The sequence below is a fragment of the Oncorhynchus clarkii genome, chromosome 29, assembly GCF_045791955.1.
Source record: "Oncorhynchus clarkii lewisi isolate Uvic-CL-2024 chromosome 29, UVic_Ocla_1.0, whole genome shotgun sequence".
In the NCBI taxonomy this organism is placed as follows: Eukaryota; Metazoa; Chordata; class Actinopteri; order Salmoniformes; family Salmonidae; genus Oncorhynchus; species Oncorhynchus clarkii.
The window spans coordinates 20,602,116-20,628,257 of NC_092175.1; the positions used below are offsets into that span (position 1 = coordinate 20,602,116).

At 50.6% G+C, this 26,142-nt stretch overlaps 1 protein-coding gene across 9 annotated transcripts in view; it reads left to right on the top strand.

The window, feature by feature from the left end:
- LOC139388382 (dynamin-1-like) overlaps positions 1-26,142 on the top strand; it is an 86,436-nt gene that overhangs the window by 47,496 nt on the left and 12,798 nt on the right. The gene's annotated exons all lie outside the window — the stretch shown is intronic.

The window sequence follows — 26,142 nt, forward strand, 5'->3', positions numbered from 1 at the left end:
TCCCCAGAGCCCTATCCCAAATAAAGAACACACATACAGGACAGGAGCCCCCCTCCCCAACTTCATCCCTCCCTCCCTCCCTCTTTCGGCGTTGCTCCACATGTATTTATTTGAACTCTGCGGTCTCTCTGAGCACAGGGACCCAAAACTAACATAGCACCGTTGCTCCAGCTCAGAGGAGACGGACTAGTGTGGCTTAATGAGCAGGGACCAGAAACATGCCTTTGTCTAGGCAAGGTGGACATGCTTTCATTTCTACACACTCAGTCACATACATAAGAGGGGCATGCAGAGCACACACTGGCTAACGTACACCCACGCAGATGGACGCAGACACACTCATCCACACATGAACACCATACACACTCTCTGTAATGAACCTGGCATATGTTAAGTACACTATTTAACTGAGTTTCTTTTTTGCTTCTGTCCGTGTTTTCATACAGAGGATCATCGACACATCCACACTAACACACATATAGAGCTTTAAAAAATGGACTTGCTTCATATTTTACTGTCTGGCTTCTCATTATTGGGAACCCATGGCTTGTTCTGGCAGCTTAAAACAAAAGAGGAGGAGGTCAAGACTATTGTGCTGCTTCAGTAGTCGGTATTGTAACACACACACGCACGCACACACACGCACGCACGCACGCACGCACACACACACACACACACACACACACACACACACACACAGAGGGTAGGGTCTAGGGGGGTTAGGGGTCTGGTTTGTATTACCAGACATGCCAGGGCTTTGAATCAAGCATCCCTGGAGCACAGAGCTCCCCAAAGCTTCAAGAACCAGAGAACCAGAGAACCAGAGAACCAGAGAAGAAGTGAATTAAGAGAAACCCTCAAAAGCACGAGCCAACGCCAAGCCCATGACTCTCATTATTTACACACACACACGCACACACACGCACGCACACACACACGCACAGCACATTAGCTTGCAACGATACTATAGTTGTCATCGAGCTGCTGTGGGACCCTTCACGCTGTTGTGTGTTTGTGTGTTTGTGTGTGTGGGTGGGGGGTCTCCCTGCAGCCCAGTCCTGATGTAAAGTCCTGAGGCTCAACTGGAGATCTGAGCTGTAAATAACCTGGGGGGCAATAGGAGGCACTCGCTCTCAACAGCATTCACCAAAACGTGTGTGTGTGTGTGTGTGTGTGTGTGTATGTCTCAAGGACTGCATCTTATAAAAAGCAGTTGCACTCAACAGCGGACTGTTAATTGGAAACATTTTGCTGTGTGGTTTTCATTCCTCTGGTAGAATCTGAGAACCAGGATATCGTGTGAATCAGTCTCGATTGCATGTGTGTGTGTGTGTGTGTGAGTGAGTGAGTGAGTGAGTGAGTGAGTGAGTGAGTGAGTGAGTGAGTGAGTGAGTGAGTGAGTGAGTGAGTGAGTGAGAGAGAGAGAGAGAGAGAGAGAGAGAGAGAGAGAGAGAGAGAGAGAGAGATGTACATCAATGTAAACCCCCTTCTCTTTTGGGTCAGTCTAGTCAAAAACTCAAAGGGGCACATGACATCATACAGTATGGGACATAAGCCTATCTTAGAAAAGAATCAGAAGCATAGACATCATTTAAATATGTTCAAGTATTTTATTTCATGTCAGGGACTTTAGATGGAGCTTTCTTGGAGGTCGTCTGCCAATTGGTCAGCGTGAAACAACCACCATTTCTTTATGTTGCTCAGGCTGTGACTTAATTGTCATTAACAGTTACACTTTGGGTTAACAATCTATGGTCATTCATCCTCCTGTATGCTGTATCTTAGTCATCCTCCTGTATGCGGTATCTTAGTCATCCTCCTGTATGCTGTATCTTAGTCATCCTCCTGTATGCTGTATCTTAGTCATCCTCCTGTATGCTGTATCTTAGTCATCCTCCTGTATGCTGTATCTTAGTCATCCTCCTGTATGCGGTATCTTAGTCATCCTCCTGTATGCTGTATCTTAGTCACCCTCCTGTATGCGGTATCTTAGTCATCCTCCTGTATGCTGTATCTTAGTCACCCTCCTGTATGCTGTACTGTATCTCAGTCACCCTCCTGTATGCTGTATTTTAGTCACCCTCCTGTATGCTGTATCTTAATCACCTTCCTGTATGCTGTATCTTAATCACCCTCCTGTATGCTGTACTCAGTCACCCTCCTGTATGCTGTATCTTAGTCACCCTCCTGTATGCTGTATCTTAGTCACCCTCATGTATGCTGTATCTTAGTCACCCTCCTGTATGCTGTATCTTAGTCACCCTCCTGTATGCTGTATCTTAGTCACCCTCCTGTATGCTGTATCTTAGTCACCCTCCTGTGGTTGGAATATTTTGGGTTCTTCATACAAATATAACCACTCCAGTAGAAGCCATCTTTAGTATATCGATGTTCATTACCAATACCAGTGTTTCCCATTCAACCGTAACATTTTAATTATATAGCATGTACAGTCTTATGCAAAGTTGAAATCTGCAGTTTTAATTCTTGCCCATGACAATATTTACAAAATATAAAGTACCATTTCTGGATTCGACCTGGCAGACGTCTTAGACACTAAGTAGGCTCAGACTGATCTTCAAAAAAACTGTATTTCAATTTCTCAGGACATACAGTCAGTCATCAACTCAGAACAGAACACAACAGGTATATAGTTGGGCATGGCCTGTTTCTGTGGTTGAGGCTGTGGTTCGGATTCTTAATGCTGTGCCAGGCTTGCCCAGAGTAGTGCCATGGTCTTTTTGGCTGCTGTCACCCACTGGCTAGCTGTTTCTTTGTGTCCTGATTCTTGCGCTTCCCCACCCAGCCTAACCAATGTGCAGACTACTGTGCAACCACTACTTCCTGAACAGGTAGTCTGAACACTGGGCAGGCGGGGCGGGCTGCTGGTCCATGAGGGAGGAGGGTGAAGGAGGTACACATATATACATGTAAACACTCACACATACTGCACATACACACACACACACACACGCACGCGCGCGCGTGCACACGCACACACACACACACACACACACACACACACACACACACACACACACACACACACACACACACACACACACACACACACACTGCAGAGACATGCACACTTATATGCACACACTCACTCACGCGCACGCACGCAGACACAGTCGCTCACACACACACGTAGACACTGAACACACACACACACAAACACACACACGTAGACACTGAACACACCTAAACATACACACTACTCACTGTGTTATCTGCACTGTATCCAAAATAGCTATTTGACCAATCCCGTGGGCTCAGGAGAGGAGAGGGATTTCTGCCCAGTGTAGAAAGAAGAGAGATCTTGTCTGGAGAAGAGACAGAGAAAGAAAATGGGAGAATAAATGGCTGAGGTCAGGGAGAAGTGATGAGTTGTGATTATGAGTATTCCTTCCTGTGTCCTGCAGGGAGAGAGGCAGCAAGAAAGGCAGAGAGAGAGAGAGAGAGAGAGAGGCAGAGGCAGGGAGAGAGGCAGCAAGAAAGGCAGAGAGAGAGAGAGAGAGAGAGAGAGAGAGAGAGAGAGTCATTTGAAACCCTGTCATGAGTCACAGAGGAGACGATTTAAAATTGTGCAATGTGTCAGTAGTCTCTGAAATTAGTTTGTGTTTTTTTTTTTTACATATGAAAGCAGATGAAAATGTGCACACTCACACACACGTGCACCCACACACGCGCACACACACACACAGACACATTTACAGTCAGTGTCTTAGCTAACTAGACTGGAGTTTGTATGCCCTCATTAAACTTAAGTGTTGAGGTAAAAAGGATATTTACAATCCGTGTTTTTCACTACACCCAAGAAATGACCAGTGAACTAAGAACTCTTTGATCTTAGTGTAAAGTTGGTTTGGTGATGACACTGCTCCTTTACTGGCAACCCTCTGTAGTGCTGTGGTCAGGAAACAGTCACCAAGCGGTCAAAAACACTGATCGACTTACCGGTGGAGAAACGCGCTCAACATAGATAGATACCCAACTCATACTCACATCCATCCAACTCTCTCAAACACACATCTACCCAACACAGTTTACATCATCATTCCTTCACAGACACTTAACACGATGAGGACAAAACAGAAAGGATAGAGATACCTAGTCCATTTTGAGGGTTCTGGATGGGTTGGTCAATGGACTCTCGCTCTCCGTCTCCTCTCTCCCTCTTTCACCTCTTGGCGTCTCTCCGGAGAGAAGTCCCCTTTTCACCCTCCAAATCCCTGTCTCCCTCTCTCCTCTCTCCCTCTCCCTCTCCCTCTCTCCTTCTTTCCCTTTCCCTCTCTCCCTCTTTCCTTCTTTCACTCTCTCCCTCTCTCTCCTCTCTCCCTCTCTCCCTCTCTCCCTCTTTCCCTCTCTCCCTCTCTCCCTCTCTCTTCCCCTCTCTCCTCTTTCCCTCTCTCTCCTCTCTCCCTCTTTCTCCTCTCTCCTTCTCTCCCTCTCTCCTCTTTACCTATCTCTCCTCTCTCCCTCTCTCCCTCTCTCCTCTTTCCCTCTCTCTCCTCTCACCTCTCCCTCTCTCACTCTTTCCCTTTCCCTCTCTCCCCCTTTCCTTCTTTCACTCTCTCCCTCTCTCTCCTCTCTCCCTCTCTCACTCTCTCCCTCTCTCCCTCTCTCCCTCTCTCTCCCCTCTCTCCTCTTTCCCTCTCTCTCCTCTCTCCCTCTCTCTCTCCCTCTCTCTCCTCTCTCCCTCTCTCCCTCTCTCCTCTTTCCCTCTCTCTCCTCTCTCCTCTCATCTTTCCACTGCCAGCAGAGAAGTGTTGATTCAGGTAGACTCCTGTTGTCTGTCCATGACAGTCCATTGGAGCAGAGAGACGTTGTGTGGAGGTTGTAACAGAGTTGTAACAGCATTGTCCAGAGGTTATCTCCTCAGTACGAGAGAATTCTCGCTGAGAGGCAGAGTGAGGACTAGCAGCAGGCTTACGTGGCAGACGAATGGTCACCAAAAGTTTCCTTGGTGAGAGAGAGGGAAGGAGAGAGATGGAGGCAAGAGAGAGAGAGAAAGGAGGAGGAGCTCTTATTGTCCTCTTTTTCTTTTCCCCGTCTGTCTGGGTCTTAGGTTTTTTGCAGCTTGGGCTTTTGGGGAGGTAGCAAGAAGTGGAAGGTCAGGGGTCAACAGGAAGTGAGGCGCATTAATTTGCTGCGTGTGTTGTGTAATTGTAGCAGGGGGGAACAGGGGCTGGAGGGGAGGGGAGGGGAGGAGAGGGGGAGATGGATTGGTTGTCTAGCTGGTGAGCTTTTTGGGGAAGCATGTGTGTGGGAGGACTGTGTGTGTGTGTGTGTGTGTGTGTGTGTGTGTGTGTGTGTGTGTGTGTGTATAAAAGTGTTAGGGTGAGTGTGTTGGTTGTATGTCATTGAGTTTGAATGTGTGTGTGTCAGTGGGACTGTGTGTGTGTGTGTGTGTGCATGTGTGTGTGTGTGTGTGTGTTTGGGTGTGTGTGTGTGTGTGTGTGTGTGTGTGTGTGTGTGGGGGGGGAGGGAGGGAGGGAGGCTGGATGACTGCAGAGGCTCCATGGCTTTGTAGCCAGGGCAGGAATGTCGGCGTTTCTTGGCGAGAAGGAAGGCTTGTAATAACTCCAGATGTGCGGCCCTGTGGTCTTTTCTCTCTCTCTCCCTCTCTCTCTCTCTCTCTCTCTCTCTCTCTCTCTCTCTCTCTCTCTGTCTCTCTCTCTCTCTGTCTCTCTCTCTCTCTCTCTCTCTTCTCTATGCTCTGTTTTGTCTTCTAAAGCTGATTTCCTCTCCCTGTCCGGCTTGAATAAAGGGCTCTTTATACTGGTCTACATCGCCCATCACACCCCTAGCCCCCCTCAATCACCCCCTCACCCCCAACACCCCATCAGAAAGAGGGCAGGGGGGGGGGGGGGGGGGGGGGGGGGGGGTGCTAAGAGTGTACTACTGGGAAATCAGAACCAGAACAGAAGTTGAGGTGTGTGTGTGTATGTGTGTGTCTATTTGTGTGTGTGCAAAAGTCAAACGGTCTACTGTTTAGAGACATGGCAGTAGTGGGATAGAGAGCTAGGGCAGCACTATAGAGAGAGAGGCAGAGAGCTAGGGCAGCACTATAGAGAGAGAGGCAGAGAGCTAGGGCAGCACTATAGAGAGAGGCAGAGAGCTAGGGCAGCACTACTGAGAGAGAAGCAGAGAGCTAGGGCAGCACTATAGAGAGAGAGGCAGAGAGCTAGGGCAGCACTATAGAGAGAGAGGCAGAGCGCTAGGGCAGCACTACTGGGAGAGAGGGAGCTAGGGCAGCACTATATAGAGAGAGGCAGAGAGCTAGGGCAGCACTACTGAAAGAGAGTTGGAGCTAGGGCAGCACTATAGAGAGAGAGGCAGAGAGCTAGGGTAGCACTACTGAGAGAGAGGCAGAGAGCTAGGGCAGCACTACTGAGAGAGAGTTGGAGCTAGGGCAGCAATATAGAGAGAGAGGCAGAGAGCTAGGGCAGCACTACTGAGAGAGAGTTGGAGCTAGGGCAGCACTATAGAGAGAGAGGCAGAGAGCTAGGGCAGCACTACTGAGAGAGAGAGGGAGCTAGGGCAGCACTACTGAGAGAGAGGCAGAGAGCTAGGGCAGCACTATTGAAGAGAGGCAGAGAGCTAGGGCAGCACTATAGAGCGAGAGGCAGAGAGCTAGGGCAGCACTATAGCGAGAGAGGCAGAGAGCTAGGGCAGCACTACTGAGAGAGAGGCAGAGAGCTAGGGCAGCACTATAGAGAGAGAGGCAGAGGGCTAGGGCAGCACTATAGAGAGAGAGGCAGAGAGCTAGGGCAGCACTACTGGGAGAGAGGGAGCTAGGGCAGCACTATATAGAGAGAGGCAGAGAGCTAGGGCAGCACTACTGAAAGAGAGTTGGAGCTAGGGCAGCACTATAGCGAGAGAGGCAGAGAGCTAGAGTAGCACTACTGAGAGAGAGGCAGAGAGCTAGGGCAGCACTACTGAGAGAGAGTTGGAGCTAGGGCAGCAATATAGAGAGAGAGGCAGAGAGCTAGGGCAGCACTATAGAGAGAGAGGCAGAGAGCTAGGGCAGCACTACTGGGAGAGAGGGAGCTAGGGCAGCACTATATAGAGAGAGGCAGAGAGCTAGGGCAGCACTACTGAAAGAGAGTGGGAGCTAGGGCAGCACTATAGAGAGAGAGGCAGAGAGCTAGAGTAGCACTACTGAGAGAGAGGCAGAGAGCTAGGGCAGCACTACTGAGAGAGAGTTGGAGCTAGGGCAGCAATATAGAGAGAGAGGCAGAGAGCTAGGGCAGCACTACTGAGAGAGAGTTGGAGCTAGGGCAGCACTATAGAGAGAGAGGCAGAGAGCTAGGGCAGCACTACTGAGAGAGAGAGGGAGCTAGGGCAGCACTACTGAGAGAGAGGCAGAGAGCTAGGGCAGCACTACTGAGAGAGAGGCAGAGAGCTAGGGCAGCACTACTGAGAGAGAGGCAGAGAGGTAGGGCAGCACTACTGAGAGAGAGGCAGAGAGCTAGGGCAGCACTACTGAGAGAGAGGCAGAGAGCTAGGGCAGCACTACTGAGAGAGAGTTGGAGCTAGGGCAGCACTATAGAGAGAGAGGCAGAGAGCTAGGGTAGCACTACTGAGAGAGAGGCAGAGAGCTAGGGCAGCACTACTGAGAGAGAGTTGGAGCTAGGGCAGCAATATAGAGAAAGAGGCAGAGAGCTAGGGCAGCACTATAGAGAGAGAGTTGGAGCTAGGGCAGCCCTATAGAGAGAGAGGCAGAGAGCTAGGGCAGCACTACTGAGAGAGAGGCAGAGAGCTAGGGCAGCACTACTGAGAGAGAGGCAGAGAGCTAGGGCAGCACTACTGAGAGAGAGGCAGAGAGGTAGGGCAGCACTACTGAGAGAGAGGCAGAGAGCTAGGGCAGCACTACTGAGAGAGAGGCAGAGAGCTAGGGCAGTACTACTGAGAGAGAGGCAGAGAGCTAGGGCAGCACTACTGAGAGAGAGAGGGAGCTAGGGCAGCACTACTGAGATAGAGGCAGAGAGCTAGGGCAGCACTACTGAGAGAGAGAGGGAGCTAGTGCAGCTCTACTGAGAGTGAGGCAGAGAGCTAGGGCAGCACTATAGAGAGAGAGGCAGAGAGCTAGGGCAGCACTGTAGAGAGAGAGGCAGATAGCTAGGGCAGCACTAGAGAGAGAGAGGCAGAGAGCTAGGGCAGCACTACTGAGAGAGAGGCAGAGAGCTAGGGCAGCACTATAGAGAGAGAGGCAGAGAGCTAGGGCAGCACTATAGAGAGAGAGGCAGAGAGCTAGGGCAGCACTACTGGGAGAGAGGGAGCTAGGGCAGCACTATATAGAGAGAGGCAGAGAGCTAGGGCAGCACTACTGAAAGAGAGTTGGAGCTAGGGCAGCACTATAGAGAGAGAGGCAGAGAGCTAGGGTAGCACTACTGAGAGAGAGGCAGAGAGCTAGGGCAGCACTACTGAGAGAGAGTTGGAGCTAGGGCAGCAATATAGAGAAAGAGGCAGAGAGCTAGGGCAGCACTACTGAGAGAGAGTTGGAGCTAGGGCAGCACTATAGAGAGAGAGGCAGAGAGCTAGGGCAGCACTACTGAGAGAGAGAGGGAGCTAGGGCAGCACTACTGAGAGAGAGGCAGAGAGCTAGGGCAGCACTACTGAGAGAGAGGCAGAGAGCTAGGGCAGCACTACTGAGAGAGAGGCAGAGAGCTAGGGCAGCACTACTGAGAGAGAGGCAGAGAGGTAGGGCAGCACTACTGAGAGAGAGGCAGAGAGCTAGGGAAGCACTACTGAGAGAGAGGCAGAGAGCTAGGGCAGCACTACTGAGAGAGAGGCAGAGAGCTAGAGCAGCACTACAGAGAGAGAGAGGGAGCTAGTGCAGCTCTACTGAGAGTGAGGCAGAGAGCTAGGGCAGCACTACTGAGAGAGAGGCAGAGAGCTAGGGCAGCACTACTGAGAGAGAGGGAGAGAGCTAGGGCAGCACTACTGAGAGAGAGAGGGAGCTAGGGCAGCACTACTGAGAGAGAGGCAGAGAGCTAGGGCAGCACTACTGAGAGAGAGGCAGAGAGCTAGGGCAGCACTATAGAGAGAGAGGCAGAGAGCTAGGGCAGCACTACTGAGAGAGGGAGCTAGTGCAGCACTACCTAGAGAGAGGCAGAGAGCTAGGGCAGCAGTACTGAGAGAGAGGCAGAGAGCTAGGGCAGCACTACTGAGAGAGGCAGAGAGCTAGGGCAGCACTACTGAGAGAGAGGCAGAGAGCTAGGGCAGCACTACTGAGAGAGGCAGAGAGCTAGTGCAGCACTACTGAGAGAGAGGCAGAGAGCTAGGGCAGCACTACTGAGAGAGGCAGAGAGCTAGGGCAGCACTACTGAGAGAGAGGCAGAGAGCTAGGGCAGCACTACTGAGAGAGAGGCAGAGAGCTAGGGCAGCACTACTGAGAGAGAGGCAGAGAGGTAGGGCAGCACTACTGAGAGAGAGGCAGAGAGCTATGGCAGCACTACTGAGAGAGAGGCAGAGAGCTAGGGCAGCACTACTGAGAGAGAGAGGGAGCTAGGGCAGCACTACTGAGATAGAGGAAGAGAGCTAGGGCAGCACTACTGAGAGAGAGGCAGAGAGCTAGGGCAGCACTATAGAGAGAGAGGCAGAGAGCTAGGGCAGCACTATAGAGAGAGAGGCAGAGAGCTAGGGCAGCACTACTGAGAGAGAGGCAGAGAGCTAGGGCAGCACTATAGAGAGAGAGGCAGAGAGCTAGGGCAGCACTACTGGGAGAGAGGGAGCTAGGGCAGCACTATATAGAGAGAGGCAGAGAGCTAGGGCAGCACTACTGAAAGAGAGTTGGAGCTAGGGCAGCACTATAGAGAGAGAGGCAGAGAGTTAGGGCAGCACTACTGAGAGAGAGTTGGAGCTAGGGCAGCAATATAGAGAGAGAGGCAGAGAGCTAGGGCAGCACTACTGAGAGAGAGTTGGAGCTAGGGCAGCACTATAGAGAGAGAGGCAGAGAGCTAGGGCAGCACTACTGAGAGAGAGAGGGAGCTAGGGCAGCACTACTGAGAGAGAGGCAGAGAGCTAGGGCAGCACGACTGAGAGAGAGGCAGAGAGCTAGGGCAGCACTACTGAGAGAGAGGCAGAGAGCTAGGGCAGCACTACTGAGAGAGAGGCAGAGAGGTAGGGCAGCACTACTGAGAGAGAGGCAGAGAGCTAGGGAAGCACTACTGAGAGAGAGGCAGAGAGCTAGGGCAGCACTACTGAGAGAGAGGCAGAGAGCTAGAGCAGCACTACTGAGAGAGAGAGGGAGCTAGTGCAGCTCTACTGAGAGTGAGGCAGAGAGCTAGGGCAGCACTACTGAGAGAGAGGCAGAGAGCTAGGGCAGCACTATAGAGAGAGAGGCAGAGAGCTAGGGCAGCACTACTGAGAGAGGGAGCTAGTGCAGCACTACCTAGAGAGAGGCAGAGAGCTAGGGCAGCACTACTGAGAGAGAGGCAGAGAGCTAGGGCAGCACTACTGAGAGAGGCAGAGAGCTAGGGCAGCACTACTGAGAGAGAGGCAGAGAGCTAGGGCAGCACTACTGAGAGAGGCAGAGAGCTAGTGCAGCACTACTGAGAGAGAGGCAGAGAGCTAGGGCAGCACTACTGAGAGAGGCAGAGAGCTAGGGCAGCACTACTGAGAGAGAGGCAGAGAGCTAGGGCAGCACTACTGAGAGAGAGGCAGAGAGCTAGGGCAGCACTACTGAGAGAGAGGCAGAGAGGTAGGGCAGCACTACTGAGAGAGAGGCAGAGAGCTATGGCAGCACTACTGAGAGAGAGGCAGAGAGCTAGGGCAGTACTACTGAGAGAGAGGCAGAGAGCTAGGGCAGCACTACTGAGAGAGAGAGGGAGCTAGGGCAGCACTACTGAGATAGAGGCAGAGAGCTAGGGCAGCACTACTGAGAGAAAGGCAGAGAGCTAGGGCAGCACTACTGAGAGAGAGGCAGAGAGCTAGGGCAGCACTATAGAGAGAGAGGCAGAGAGCTAGGGCAGCACTACTGAGAGAGAGGCAGAGAGCTAGGGCAGCACTATAGAGAGAGATGCAGAGAGCTAGGGCAGCACTATAGAGAGAGAGGCAGAGAGCTAGGGCAGCACTACTGGGAGAGAGGGAGCTAGGGCAGCACTATATAGAGAGAGGCAGAGAGCTAGGGCAGCACTACTGAAAGAGAGTTGGAGCTAGGGCAGCACTATAGAGAGAGAGGCAGAGAGCTAGGGCAGCACTACTGAGAGAGAGTTGGAGCTAGGGCAGCAATATAGAGAGAGAGGCAGAGAGCTAGGGCAGCACTACTGAGAGAGAGTTGGAGCTAGGGCAGCACTATAGAGAGAGAGGCAGAGAGCTAGGGCAGCACTACTGAGAGAGAGAGGGAGCTAGGGCAGCACTACTGAGAGAGAGGCAGAGAGCTAGGGCAGCACGACTGAGAGAGAGGCAGAGAGCTAGGGCAGCACTACTGAGAGAGAGGCAGAGAGCTAGGGCAGCACTACTGAGAGAGAGGCAGAGAGGTAGGGCAGCACTACTGAGAGAGAGGCAGAGAGCTAGGGAAGCACTACTGAGAGAGAGGCAGAGAGCTAGGGCAGCACTACTGAGAGAGAGGCAGAGAGCTAGAGCAGCACTACTGAGAGAGAGAGGGAGCTAGTGCAGCTCTACTGAGAGTGAGGCAGAGAGCTAGGGCAGCACTACTGAGAGAGAGGCAGAGAGCTAGGGCAGCACTACTGAGAGAGAGGGAGAGAGCTAGGGCAGCACTACTGAGAGAGAGAGGGAGCTAGGGCAGCACTACTGAGAGAGAGGCAGAGAGCTAGGGCAGCACTACTGAGAGAGAGGCAGAGAGCTAGGGCAGCACTATAGAGAGAGAGGCAGAGAGCTAGTGCAGCACTTCTGAGAGAGGGAGCTAGGGCAGCACTACCTAGAGAGAGGCAGAGAGCTAGGGCAGCACTACTGAGAGAGAGGCAGAGAGCTAGGGCAGCACTACTGAGAGAGGCAGAGAGCTAGGGCAGCACTACTGAGAGAGGCAGAGAGCTAGTGCAGCACTACTGAGAGAGAGGCAGAGAGCTAGGGCAGCACTACTGAGAGAGGCAGAGAGCTAGGGCAGCACTACTGAGAGAGAGGCAGAGAGCTAGGGAAGCACTACTGAGAGAGAGGCAGAGAGCTAGGGCAGCACTACTGAGAGAGGCAGAGAGCTAGGGCAGCACTACTGAGAGAGGCAGAGAGCTAGGGCAGCACTACTGAGAGAGGCAGAGAGCTAGGGCAGCACTACTGAGAGAGGCAGAGAGCTAGGGCAGCACTACAGAGAGAGAGGCAGAGAGCTAGGGCAGCACTACTGAGAGCGAGGCAGAGAGCTAGGGCAGCACTACTGAGAGAGGCAGAGAGCTAGGGCAGCACTACTGAGAGAGAGGCAGAGAGCTAGGGCAGCACTACTGAGAGAGAGGCAGAGAGCTAGGGAAGCACTACTGAGAGAGAGGCAGAGAGCTAGGGCAGCACTACTGAGAGAGAAGCAGAGAGCTAGGGCAGCACTACTGAGAGAGAGGCAGAGAGCTAGGGCAGCACTACTGAGAGAAAGGCAGAGAGCTAGGGCAGCACTACTGAGAGAGAGGCAGAGAGCTAGGGCAGCACTACTGAGAGAGAGGCAGAGAGCTAGGGCAGCACTACTGAGAGAGAGGCAGAGAGCTAGGGCAGCACTACTGAGATTAAACAGAGGTAAAGAAGGAGGTAAGTAAGAGGTAAGAGAGATGGAGAGTGTGAAAGAAATGGATTTTTCAAGTTTTTCAAGAAATGAATAGCAGAGTGAAGGAATGAGGGATGGAGGGTGGTTGTGGCTGCACCAACATTGTTTCCACAGTTTGGACATCAAAGAAGCCTCAACGTCAACTCACATCCTTTGTCTATGACGCCAGGCCAGACACACTGAAAACCAATACTGACTCCAACTTATCCAGCCTTGTCATGATTTTTTTTAAATGTTGGTCTAGATGGACATTGTGTGCATGTGTTTGTGTGTGCATGTGTGCGCAAGTGTGTGTGTGTGTGTGTGTGAGTGAGTGTGTGTGTTTTTGTGTGTCTGTTTTTGGTTTTACTATCCTTGTGGGGACTAGAAGTTGGTCCACACAAGGAAAAATGCAATTTTAGACTTAGGGGTTAGGTTTAGGGTTAGGGTTACAATTAAGGTTAGGGGTTAGGGTAAGAGATTAGGGTTAAGGTTAGGTTTAGGGTTATGTTTAGGGGTTAGGGAAAATAGGATTTTAATCAGTTGTTCGTTCCCCACTAGGATTAGTTTTACCAAAATTTTGTGAACTTTAAAAACATTCCCAGGTTTTCCAGAAATCCTTGTTGGGATTTTGGGAAAAACAGGGAATTTATGGAAAGTTCCCAGAATTTGCAACCCTAACAAGGATAGTAAAACAAACGTGTGTGTGTGTGTGTGTGTGTGTGTGTGTGTGTGTGTGTGTGTGTGTGTGTGTGTGTGTGTGTGTGTGTGTGTGTGTGTGTGTGTGTGTGTGTGTGTGTGTGTGTGTGTGTGTGTGTGTGTGTGTGTGTGTGTGCAATAATGTGTGTAAGCCTTTGAGCACTATGGAGGAGCTTTGTCTGAAGCCAAAACCATACAAGCTGACTCAAATCATATTCTATGCTTTCACTCCAGATGGATTAGTAAGAAATGCTCAAAGAAAACCTCAGGATTGTAAACTTCTAAATGAAATTAGATAGTATGTCAAATTACAATGAGTAGTTTTGGATTAGAGTAATGCTGCCATGTGCCAAACTATGTGTAGGGGAAGAATAGAGTGATGTCTACACATTTTCTCACTCCTATTCTCTATTCGCACCAAAACTGACCACATTTTTTTCCCTATTCACACATTGCGTCATCCACGGAAGTTGGTACGTGTGTGAGACAGTGTCAGGCCAACGGTTGTTGTCGGACATACTCCAGTTGGTCCTGCTGTACAGTTTGCTTACATTTCAGCTTTAGAGTGGGGCTTTCGGAGAGTTGTATGATAGCTATTTAAATAAACAACAATATCTGATGATAAGGAGAGCAGTAATGCACTAGGTAGGAGGGGTTCATCTAGAACCAGTGGGGGGCAAGAGAGGGAGAGATAGAGGTAGAGAGAGGAGGGGTAGAGGTAGAGAGAGGAGGGATAGAGGTAGAGAGAGGAGGGATAGAGGTAGAGAGAGAGGGATGGATAGAGGTAGAGAGAGAGGGATGGATAGACGTAGAGAGAGGAGGGATACAGGTAGAGAGAGGGAAGGATACAGGTAGAGAGAGGGGGGATACAGGTATAGAGAGGGAGAGATACAGGTAGAGAGAGGGAAGTATACAGGTAGAGAGAGGAGGGATAGAGGTAGAGAGAGGGAGGGAGACAGGTAGAGAGAGGGAGGGATACAGGTAGAGAGAAGAGGGATACAGGTAAAGAGAGGGAGAGATACAGGTAGAGAGAGGGAGGGATACAGGTAGAGAGAGGAGGGATACAGGTAGAGAGAGGGAGGGATACAGGTAGAGAGAGGAGGGATACAGATAGAGAGAGGGAGAGATACAGGTAGAGAGAGGGAGAGATACAGGTAGAGAGTGGGAGGGATACAGGTAGAGAGAGGAGGGATACAGGTAGAGAGAGGAGGGATAGAGGTAGAGAGAGAAGGGATACAGGTAGAGAGAGGGAGGGATACAGATAGAGAGAGGGAGGGATACAGGTAGAGAGAGGAGGGATACAGATAGAGAGAGGGAGGGATACAGGTAGAGAGAGGGAGAGATACAGGTAGAGAGAGGAGAGATACAGATAAAGAGAGTGAGGGATACAGGTAGAGAGAGGAAGAGATACAGGTAGAGAGGGAGGGATACAGGTAGAGAGGGAGAGATACAGGTAGAGAGAGGAGGGATACAGGTAGAGAGAGGGAGAGATATAGGTAGAGAGGAAGGGATACAGGTAGAGAGAGGGAGAGATACAGGTAGAGAGAGGGATAGATTTTTTTATTTTTTTATTTCACCTTTATTTAACCAGGTAGGCTAGTTGAGAACAAGTTCTCATTTGCAACTGCGACCTGGCCAAGATAAGGCATAGCAGTGTGAACAGACAACACAGAGTTACACATGGAGTAAACAATTAACAAGTCAATAACACAGTAGAAAAAAGGGGAGTCTATATATACATTGTGTGCAAAAGGCATGAGAAGGTAGGCAAATAATTACAATTATGCAGATGTAAAGGTAGAGATATTGGTGTGCAAAAGAGCAGAAAAATAAATAAATAAAAACAGTATGGGGATGAGGTAGGTGAAAATGGGTGGGCTATTTACCAATAGACTATGTACAGCTGCAGCGATCGGTTAGCTGCTCAGATAGCAGATGTTTGAAGTTGGTGAGGGAGATAAAAGTCTCCAACTTCAGTGATTTTTGCAATTTGTTCCAATCACAGGCAGCAGAGAACTGGAACGAAAGGCGGCCAAATGAGGTGTTGGCTTTAGGGATGATCAGTGAGATACACCTGCTGGAGCGCGTGCTACGGATGGGTGTTGCCATCGTAACCAGTGAACTGAGATAAGGCGGAGCTTTACCTAGCATGGACTTGTAGATGAGCTGGAGCCAGTGGGTCTGGCGACGAATATGTAGCGAGGGCCAGCCGATTAGAGCATACAAGTCGCAGTGGTGGGTGGTATAAGGTGCTTTAGTGACAAAACGGATGGCACTGTGATAAACTGCATCCAGTTTGCTGAGTAGAGTGTTGGAAGCAATTTTGTAGATGACATCGCCGAAGTCGAGGATCGGTAGGATAGTCAGTTTTACTAGGGTAAGTTTGGCGGCGTGAGTGAAGGAGGCTTTATTGCGGAATAGAAAGCCGACTCTTGATTTGATTTTCGATTGGAGATGTTTGATATGGGTCTGGAAGGAGAGTTTAGAGTCTAGCCAGACACCTAGGTACTTATAGATGTCCACATATTCAAGGTCGGAACCATCCAGGGTGGTGATGCTGGTCAGGCGTGCGGGTGCAGGCAGCGAACGGTTGAAAAGCATGCATTTGGTTTTACTAGCGTTTAAGAGCAGTTGGAGGCCACGGAAGGAGTGCTGTATGGCATTGAAGCTCGTTTGGAGGTTAGATAGCACAGTGTCCAAGGACGGGCCGGAAGTATATAGAATGGTGTCGTCTGCGTAGAGGTGGATCAGGGAATCGCCCGCAGCATGAGAAACATCATTGATATATACAGAGAAAAGAGTCGGCCCGAGAATTGAACCCTGTGGCACCCCCATAGAGACTGCCAGAGGACCGGACAGCATGCCCTCCGATTTGACACACTGAACTCTGTCTGCAAAGTAATTGGTGAACCAGGCAAGGCAGTCATCCGAAAAACCGAGGCTACTGAGTCTGCCAATAAGAATACGGTGATTGACAGAGTCGAAAGCCTTGGCAAGGTCTATGAAGACGGCTGCACAGTACTGTCTTTTATCGATGGCGGTTATGATATCGTTTAGCACCTTGAGCGTGGCTGAGGTACACCCGTGACCAGCTCGGAAACCAGATTGCACAGCGGAGAAGGTACGGTGGGATTCAAGATGGTCAGTGATCTGTTTGTTGACTTGGCTTTCGAAGACCTTAGATAGGCAGGGCAGGATGGATATTGGTCTGTAACAGTTTGGGTCCAGGGTGTCGCCCCCTTTGAAGAGGGGGATGACTGCGGCAGCTTTCCAGTCCTTGGGGATCTCAGACGATATGAAAGAGAGGTTGAACAGGCTGGTAATAGGGGTTGCGACAATGGCGGCGGATAGTTTCAGGAATAGAGGGTCCAGATTGTCAAGCCCAGCTGATTTGTACGGGTCCAGGTTTTGCAGCTCTTTCAGAACATCTGCTATCTGGATGTGGGTAAAGGAGAACCTGGAGAGGCTTGGGCGAGTAGCTGCGGGGGGGGGGGAGCTGTTGGACGAGGTTGGAGTAGCCAGGCGGAAGGCATGGCCAGCCGTTGAGAAATGCTTGTTGAAGTTTTCGATAATCATGGATTTATCGGTGGTGACCGTGTTACCTAGCCTCAGTGCAGTGGGCAGCTGGGAGGAGGTGCTCTTGTTCTCCATGGACTTCACAGTGTCCCAGAACTTTTTGGAGTTGGAGCTACAGGATGCAAACTTCTGCCTGAAGAAGTTGGCTTTAGCTTTCCTGACTGACTGTGTGTATTGGTTCCTGACTTCCCTGAACAGTTGCATATCAGGTAGAGAGAGTAGAGATACAGATAGAGAGAGGGAGGGATACAGGTAGAGAGGGAGGGATACAGGTAGAGAGAGGAGGGATACAGGTAGAGAGAGGAGGGATACAGATAGAGAGAGGGAGGGATACAGGTAGAGAGAGGGAGAGATACAGGTAGAGAGGGAGGGATACAGGTAGAGAGAGGAGGGATACAGATAGAGAGAGGGAGGGATACAGGTAGAGAGAGGGAGAGATACAGGTAGAGAGAGGGAGAGATACAGGTAGAGAGAGGAGGGATACAGGTAGAGAGAGGAGGGATACAGGTAGAGAGAGGAGGGATACAGGTAGAGAGAGGGAGAGATACAGGTAGAGAGAGGAGGGATACATGTAGAGAGAGGAGGGATACAGGTAGAGAGAGGGAGAGATACAGGTAGAGAGAGGAGGGATACAGGTAGAGAGAGGAGGGATACAGGTAGAGAGAGGAGGGATACAGGTAGAGAGGGAGAGATACAGGTAGAGAGAGGGAGAGATACAGGTAGAGAGAGGAAGTATACAGGTAGAGAGAGGAGGGATACAGGTAGAGAGAGGGAGAGATACAGGTAGAGAGAGGAGGGATACATGTAGAGAGAGGAGGGATACAGATAGAGAGAGGGAGAGATACAGGTAGAGAGAGGAGGGATACAGGTAGAGAGAGGAGGGATACAGGTAGAGAGAGGAGGGATACAGGTAGAGAGGGAGAGATACAGGTAGAGAGAGGAGGGATACATGTAGAGAGAGGAGGGATACAGGTAGAGAGAGGGAGAGATACAGGTAGAGAGAGGAGGGATACAGGTAGAGAGAGGAGGGATACATGTAGAGACAGAGTAGAGAGAGGGAGTGGGGGGAACAGTAGAAAGAGAGGGAAAGAGAATAAGTAATTGAGATGAGCGGCATGAGAGGTGACCCCTGTCTGGTAGAGGAGACAGCAGGAGAAGGAACGAGGGAAGGAGCAAGTCAAGCAGGCAGGGTGAATAATTCTCTTTCCAGCCCCTGGCTGATGAGATAAACATCTGTGGCGTCTGTTTTTTCTTTCAATACGTTTTCTTCTTTCGTGTTCCCTCCATACTCCCCAACTCTACAGAGTTTCATATCCCTCAAAAGTTCATAGAAGTATATATATATATATGCCTTCCTCCTCCCATTCCAACTGTACTTCACAGGAGCTACAGTAAGGGAAGCAATGCAGAGCAAGCTCAGCACAATATGCAACATTGTGATAGAGGAAAACCACATTGGTTTTGTGTGTGTATGTATTTGTGTGTGTGTTTGCTTGTGTAAAACCACTAAAATATTTGGGTCCCTCATGATTTCTGTGTGTGTGTGTGTGCGTTGACGATTTTGTCCGTGGACTTGTGTGCGTGTGTGTGCGTTGATGATTTTGTCCGTGGACTTGTGTGCGTGTGTGTGCGTTGATGATTTTGTCCGTGGACTTGTGTGCGTGTGTGTGCGTGTGTGTGTGTGTGTGTATGCGTGTGTGTGTGTGTGTGCGTGTGTGTGTGTGTGTGTGTGTGTGCATGTGTGTGTGTGTGTGTGTGTGTGTGTGTGTGCGTGTGTGTGCGCGTGTGTGCATGTGTGTGTGCGTGTGTGTGCGTGTGTGTGTGTGTGTGTGCGTGTGTGTGTATGTGTGCGTGTGTGTGTGTGTGTGTGCGTGTGTGCGTGTGTGTGTGTGTGCGTGTGTGTGTGTGTGTGTGTGCGTGTGTGTGACTGCAGACTGGTCTCTTTGAACGTACTGAACGTGTTGGAGATGTATAGACGACATATACACGCACGCACTCGTTAACTCAACATTGCCCTCTCATTGATGACCCTGCCCAGCGGTGTGGGAACGTTCACATGTGTTTATGTGGTCAGCAGGGATCGTGTGTGAGAGAGAGACAGAGCCTCCCAACCCCCTTTGACTGTTGGTGGTCAACATTGATTGTAAAAGGTCCCCGTTTGCTCCAGGGGTGTTGGAATGACCTATGACTGAGTTAAATATAAGAAATAATTAGACATTTAGTAATTACCCGCTAAAGAGGGACATATCATTGACTTGTAAACCTGTTTCAGCTGCTGCTGTGCTGGTTGTTCATATGTAGTAGAGAACCTTGCTTCCTTCTCTTCGAGATTAGTTTTTATTTGTGGTCATTCAACACAGGACACTATGCAAAGCACAAATGAGCCTTAGGTTTGCCAATGGTTTGCCAAATGTTTTCCAAATGTTTTCCAAGGCGTTTGAGTGGAGACTGAAGTCCATCACCACACTTTTGTTGACACGTCGTCTGGAAATAGCCTAATTTTAGCAGAGGCAAATGTGACTGTTGTAAATGATTTGCTGTGCATGTTTTTATAGTTTGGCAGCATTGTGTGTTACTATAAATGAATAGAGTCGTAGAAGTTGCATCGAGGTTTCAAGGAGATTGTGTCATCGACTATTCTCCCTCTGGCTTCTTCCCTCATGTAACTAAGGGAAAATATACCTAGCTGGTTGTCGGGATGTTTGGAACATGTTCCTCTCTATGTGAGTTACGGTAAAAGGAGGAACTAAAGATGAAGGGGTTACATTTGGAATTGGGAGCTGGGGCGTCCTTGGAGGGGTCAGGGTTGAACACAAGGTTTAGAGTTAGTACTTTTATCCTACTTTCTATCCTACTCCACATTGGACCCGTAAGGTGCAGGAGCCCTTCTTAGGGTAGCGCCGGCCCAAATGAACCACAGTCCCCTCATCTAGTCCCTCTTTACTATTTTCTGACCTCTCTCTCATATCTCCCTTAACCTCTGATTCAAAAATAATGGAATCCAGCCATTCTATCCCCCCATTTCTCTTCCTCTCTATGTCTCTCTCCCTTCCTCTCTCTTCACGTCCTCTGTGTTCAATAAAGGACAGGGATTCAGACCGGTCCCAAACCTAAGCCCTCTCGATGGTTCACAACTCTCATCTCATGTTCACTCATCACACTGCAGGAGAGAGTTGGAAAAGGTTTCGCCCACATTCAAAGTTTTCGTTCAACGCAAGCAGCCTCTGAGATCATAGTCCAAGCAATGTAGACTCTATTTTATTGAGAATGGAAGAAAGAGAATGAAAGAGGAGAAATGGAGGGAGGTAGGGAGGGGAAAGAAAGAGTATTTAGAAAATTGCCGTTGGCCCCCGCCCAAGGCCCAGTCACTGCGGTAATGAGGGGTTAGGCCCCCGCCCAAGGCCCAGTTGCTGCGGTAATGAGGGGTTAGGCCCCCGCCCAAGGCCAAGTCGCTGCGGTAATGAGGAGTTTAGGCCCCCGCCCGAGGCCCAGTCGCTGCGGTAATGAGGGGTTAGGCCCCCGCCCGAGGCCCAGTCGCTGCGGTAATGAGGGGTTAGGCCCCCGCCCGAGGCCCAGTCGCTGCGGTAATGAGGGGTTAGGCCCCCGCCCGAGGCCCAGTCGCTGCGGTAATGAGTGGTTAGGCCCCCGCCCGAGGCCAAGTCGCTGCGGTAATGAGGGGTTAGGCCCCCGCCCAAGGACCGGTCGATGCGGTAATGAGGGGTTAGGCCCCCGCCCGAGGCCCAGTCGCTGCGGTAATGAGGGGTTAGGCCCCCGCCCGAGGCCCAGTCGCTGCGGTAATGAGGGGTTAGGCCCCCGCCCGAGGCCCAGTCGCTGCGGTAATGAGTGGTTAGGCCCCCGCCCAAGGACCGGTCGATGCGGTAATGAGGGGTTAGGCCCCCGCCCGAGGCCCAGTCGCTGCGGTAATGAGGGGTTAGGCCCCCGCCCGAGGCCCAGTCGCTGCGGTAATGAGGGGTTAGGCCCCCGCCCGAGGCCCAGTCGCTGCGGTAATGAGTGGTTAGGCCCCCGCCCGAGGCCCAGTCGCTGCGGTAATGAGGGGTTAGGCCCCCGCCCGAGGCCCAGTCGCTGCGGTAATGAGGGGTTAGGCCCCCGCCCGAGGTCCAGTCGCTGCGGTAATGAGGGGTTAGGCCCCCGCCCAAGGCCCAGTCGCTGCGGTAATGAGGGGTTAGGCCCCCGCCCGAGGCCCAGTCGCTGCGGTAATGAGGGGTTAGGCCCTCGCCCGAGGCCCAGTCGCTGCGGTAATGAGGGGTTAGGCCCCCGCCCGAGGCCCAGTCGCTGCGGTAATGAGGGGTTAGGCCCCCGCCCGAGGCCCAGTCGCTGCGGTAATGAGGGGTTAGGCCCCCGCCCGAGGCCCAGTCGCTGCGGTAATGAAGGGTTAGGCCCCCGCCCGAGGCCCAGTCGCTGCGGTAATGAGGGGTTAGGCCCCCGCCCGAGGCCCAGTCGCTGCGGTAATGAGGGGTTAGGCCCCCGCCCAAGGCCCAGTCGCTGCGGTAATGAGGGGTTAGGCCCCCACCCGAGGCCCAGTCGCTGCGGTAATGAGGGGTTAGGCCCCCGACCGAGGCCCAGTCGCTGCAGTAATGAGGGGTAGGCCCCCGCCCGAGGCCCAGTCGCTGCGGTAATGAGGGGTTAGGCCCCCGCCCGAGGCCCAGTCGCTGCGGTAATGAGGGGTTAGGCCCCCGCCCGAGGACCAGTCGCTGCGGTAATGAGGGGTTAGGCCCCCGCCCGAGGACCAGTCGCTACGGTAATGAGGGGTTAGGCCCCCGCCCGAGGACCAGTCGCTGCGGTAATGAGGGGTTAGGCCCCTGTCCGAGGCCCAGTCGCTGCGGTAATGAGGGGTTAGGCCCCGCCCGAGGCCCAGTCGCTGCGGTAATGAGGGGTTAGGCCCCCGCCCGAGGCCCAGTCGCTGCGGTAATGAAGGGTTAGGAGCAACGTTATTGCTCCCAGATGCTGTGCTGGTTTTCTCCAGGCTTTGATGCAAACCCAAGTCACCAGCACTTTTCAATCTGTCTCCCCACACACACACACACACATACACACACACACACACACACACACACACACACACACACACACACACACACACACACACACACACACACACACACACACACACACACACACACACACACACACACACACACACGTGCACTGACGCACACGCATGGACTTGCACACACACAAGCGCACGTACACACACACACACACACAGGCTAATGTGCTTTATACACGCACACACACAACTCTTAAAGGAACAACCCTTCTAACCTTATGTACCTGAAAAGCCACACTCTCTTGAACCAGATGCAACCTTCGCACTCCCACAACAATTCCCAAAGACCAGCTGTATGTGTGTTCGACCCGTGTGTGTGTGTGTGTGTGTGTGTGTGTGTGTGTGTGTGTGTGTGTGTGTGTGTGTGTGTGTGTGTGTATTTGTATTTGCAAATATATATATATATACACTACCGTTAAAAAGTTTGGATGCACTTAGAAATGTCCTTGTTTTTGAAAGAAAATAAACTTTTTTGTCCGTTAAAATAACACCAAATTGATCAGAAATACATGATAGATAATGTTAATGTTGTAAATGGCTATTGTATCTGGAAACAGCAGATTTTTTTAATTGAATATCTACATAGGCGTACAGAGGCCAATTATCAGCAACCATCAGTCCTGTGTTCCAATGGCACGTTGTGTTAGCTAATCTAAGTTGATCACTGGCAGCTTCATTAAATAGTACCTGGAAAACACCAGTCTCAATGTCAACAGTGAAGAGGCGACTCCGGGATGCTGGGCTTCTAGGCAGAGTTCCTCTGTCCAGTGTCTGTGTTCTTTTGCCCATCTTAATCTTTTATTTTTATTGGCTTGTCTGAGATATGGTTTTTTCTTTGCAACTCTGCCGAGAAGGCCAGCCTCCCGGAGTCGTCTCCTCACTGTTGACGTTGAGACTTGTGTTTTGCGGGTACTATTTAATGAAGATGCCAGTTGAGGACATGTGAGGCGTCTGTTTCTCAAACTAGACACTCCAATGCACTTGTCCTCTTGCTTAGTTGTGCACCGGGGCCTCCCACTCCTCTTTCTATTCTGGTTAGGGCCAGTTTGCACTGTTCTGTGAAGGGAGTAGTACAGAGTGTTGTACGAGATATATATATATATATATATAGCATATATATATATAAATATATTGTATGAATGTGTTGAATGCTGTGTGTATGTGTGCTGAAATACAAATGTGTTAGCAAGTGTGTGTGTGTGTCTTGGAGGGAGCATTTGTGTGGGGCCCTTGTTTGGATTACCCAAGCAGGGGTTGGAGTGGGACGTGAAGTGTGTTTATGAATCCAACGTGAACTTCCTCTGGCTTTATAATTAGGCTGGTATTAGTCACAAGCTAAACAAAACAATGGAAAGTATTTCAACTCCTCACTCTGTGGTTTGTCTGATAGGTTTATACATACCTAGCATCAACACTGACCGGAGTGAGGTTTAAGTAAAGGGCTGGGTGTGTTGGTGTCTTAAATGTTTAGGTGTGTTACACGTTCTCACACACTCGCTGAGCTGAATATTTTCCAGAAGAGAGTTTATCTGTATCTGCTCAGATGTGTGGTCTGTCATAGAGTAGTGTGTGTGTGTGGTTTTTCATAGAGTAGTGTGTGTGTGGTGTGTGTGTGTGGTGTGTGTGTGGTGTGTTTGTCTGACCTTTAGTGTGTCCCATATGCTGCCGGGCTGACGTTGCTGGTTTTATAGGAACATATGGAGAATCACTCAGTCTGTCTGCAGTCTCCCTCAGTCTCTACTGGGAGATGGAGGGAGGGGAGGGGGAGGAGAGGGGGAGTTCTAGGTCTGCCCCTACACACACCTCCTGATGACTTCCATACACAATCTGTGTGTGTGTGTGTTATAGCAGTCTGTCTGAGTGATAAAGTGCACAGTGAACCCTCAGAGTGCAATGTATTAGTCTGTGTCTATGGGGCCATCCATGGCTTAGTGCCCACTCTATGTCACTCTGGCTCCTCCTCTTCTCCTCACACTCCTCCATCTCTCTGATCTATCTCTCTTACCCCCCTCCTCTCCAGTTTGTCCCTCTGTTTTACTCTCTTTATTTCTCTCTGTCTCTCTGTCTCTGTCTCTCTGTCTGTCTGTCTCTCTCTCTCTCTCTCTCTCTGTCTCTCTCTCTCTGTCTCTCTCTCTGTCTCTCTCTCTCTCTCTCTCTCTCTCTCTCTCTGTCTCTCTCTCTCTGTCTCTCTCTCTGTCTCTCTCTCTCTCTCTCTCTCTCTCTCTCTCTCTCTCTCTCTCTCTCTCTCTCTCTCTCTCTCTCTCTCTCTCTGTCTCTCTCTCTCTCTCTCTCTCTCTGTCTCTCTCTCTCTCTCTCTCTCTCTCTCTCTCTCTCTCTCTCTCTCTCTCTCTCTCTCTCTCTCTCTCTCTCTCTCTCTCTCTCACACTCTCTTCATACCTCGTTCCCTCTCCTCACTTTTCCCTTGTTTTGTTTTTTTGTTGCGCTGGCCAGGGGAAAGGAAAATGTGTGAGTCAGTGAAAGGCCGCTCCCTCCCTGGGATGAGAGAGTCGAGGGAGGACTGGGACTTGTTTAGTGTGGTGACGTCACCCTCTGTGTCCCTGGTAACCGCGTGTTTAGTCTCCGGTAGTGGACACCTGGGCACACAAACTTGGCCTGTTAAGTGTCACTCCACAGCGGTGTGTATGTGCGTGTGTGTGTGTCTGTCCTTAGGGGGCTCTGACCGTTTGACTGTGCAGGTCTGAACCCTTTTGATGAGGGGAGGTTGGTTATGGTGTATGTACAGGGAATGGGCTGGGCAGAGCTAGGAAGGGAAGGGCCGTGCTTTACCGTAGTCATAGGGGAGTTTGTGCGTTTTGGGGTAGAGCATAGAAAATAGTAACTATGTGGAGACTGACTCACGTGTTGTCATGTTCTACACCAAACAAAAATATAAACGCAAAATGTAAAGTGAGCTGAAATAATATTCCCAGAAATGTTCCATACGCACACAAACAATTATTTCTCTCAAATTCTGTGCACAAATTTGTCTACATCTCTGTTAGTGAGCATTTCTCCTTTGCCAAGGTAATCCATCCAACTGACAGGTGTGGCATATCAATTAGCTGATTAAATGATCATTACTGGGCTGGGTACAATAAAAGGCCACTAAAATGTGCAGTTTTATCACATCACACAATGCCACAGATGTCTGTGGGCAAATGCTCACCTTCGATGGCCACTGGCACGCTGGAGAAGTGTGCTCTTCACAGATTAATCCTGGTTTCTTTACCGGGCAGATGGCAGACAGCGTGCATGGCGTTGTGTGGGCGAGCGATTTGTTGATGTCAACATTGTGAACAGAGTGGCGGTGGGGTTATGGTGTGGGCAGGCATAAGCTGCGGACAACGAACACAATTGCACTTTATCATTGGCAATTTGAATGCACAGAGATATTGTGACGAGATCCTGAGGCCCATTGTTGCGCCATTCATCCGCCACTATCACCTCATGTTTCAGTATGATAATGCACATCCCCATATCGCAAGGATCTGTACACAATTCCTGGAAGCTGAAAATGTCCCAGTTCTTCCATGACCTGCATACTCACATGACATGTCACCCATTGAGCATGTTTGGGATGCTCTGGATCAACGTGTAAGTCAGCGTGTTCCAGTTCCCACCAATATCCAGCGACTTCGCACAGCCATTGAAGAGGAGTGGGACAACATTCCACAGGCCACAACCAACAGCCTGGTCAACTCTATGTGAACGAGATGTCGTGCAGCTTGAGGCAAATCCTGGTTACCAGATACTGACTGGTTTTCTGATCCACACCCCTACCTTTTTTACCTTAAGTTGTCTGTGACCAATAAATGCATCTGTATTCCCAGGCATGTTAAATCCATACATTAGGGCCTAATGAAATCATTTCAATCGACTGATTGCCTTATATGAACTGTAACTCAGTAAAATCTAGTTCAGTTCAACATTGCTGTTTTCTGGCAGCATACCATTTCTGGTATGTTGTACAGTTAACTCTGGTATACACACACACACACACACACACACACACACACACACACACACACACACACACACACACACACACACACACACATTCAAAATCCACATTTTCCTAAACCCTTAACCGAACCCTAATCTTAACCCCAAA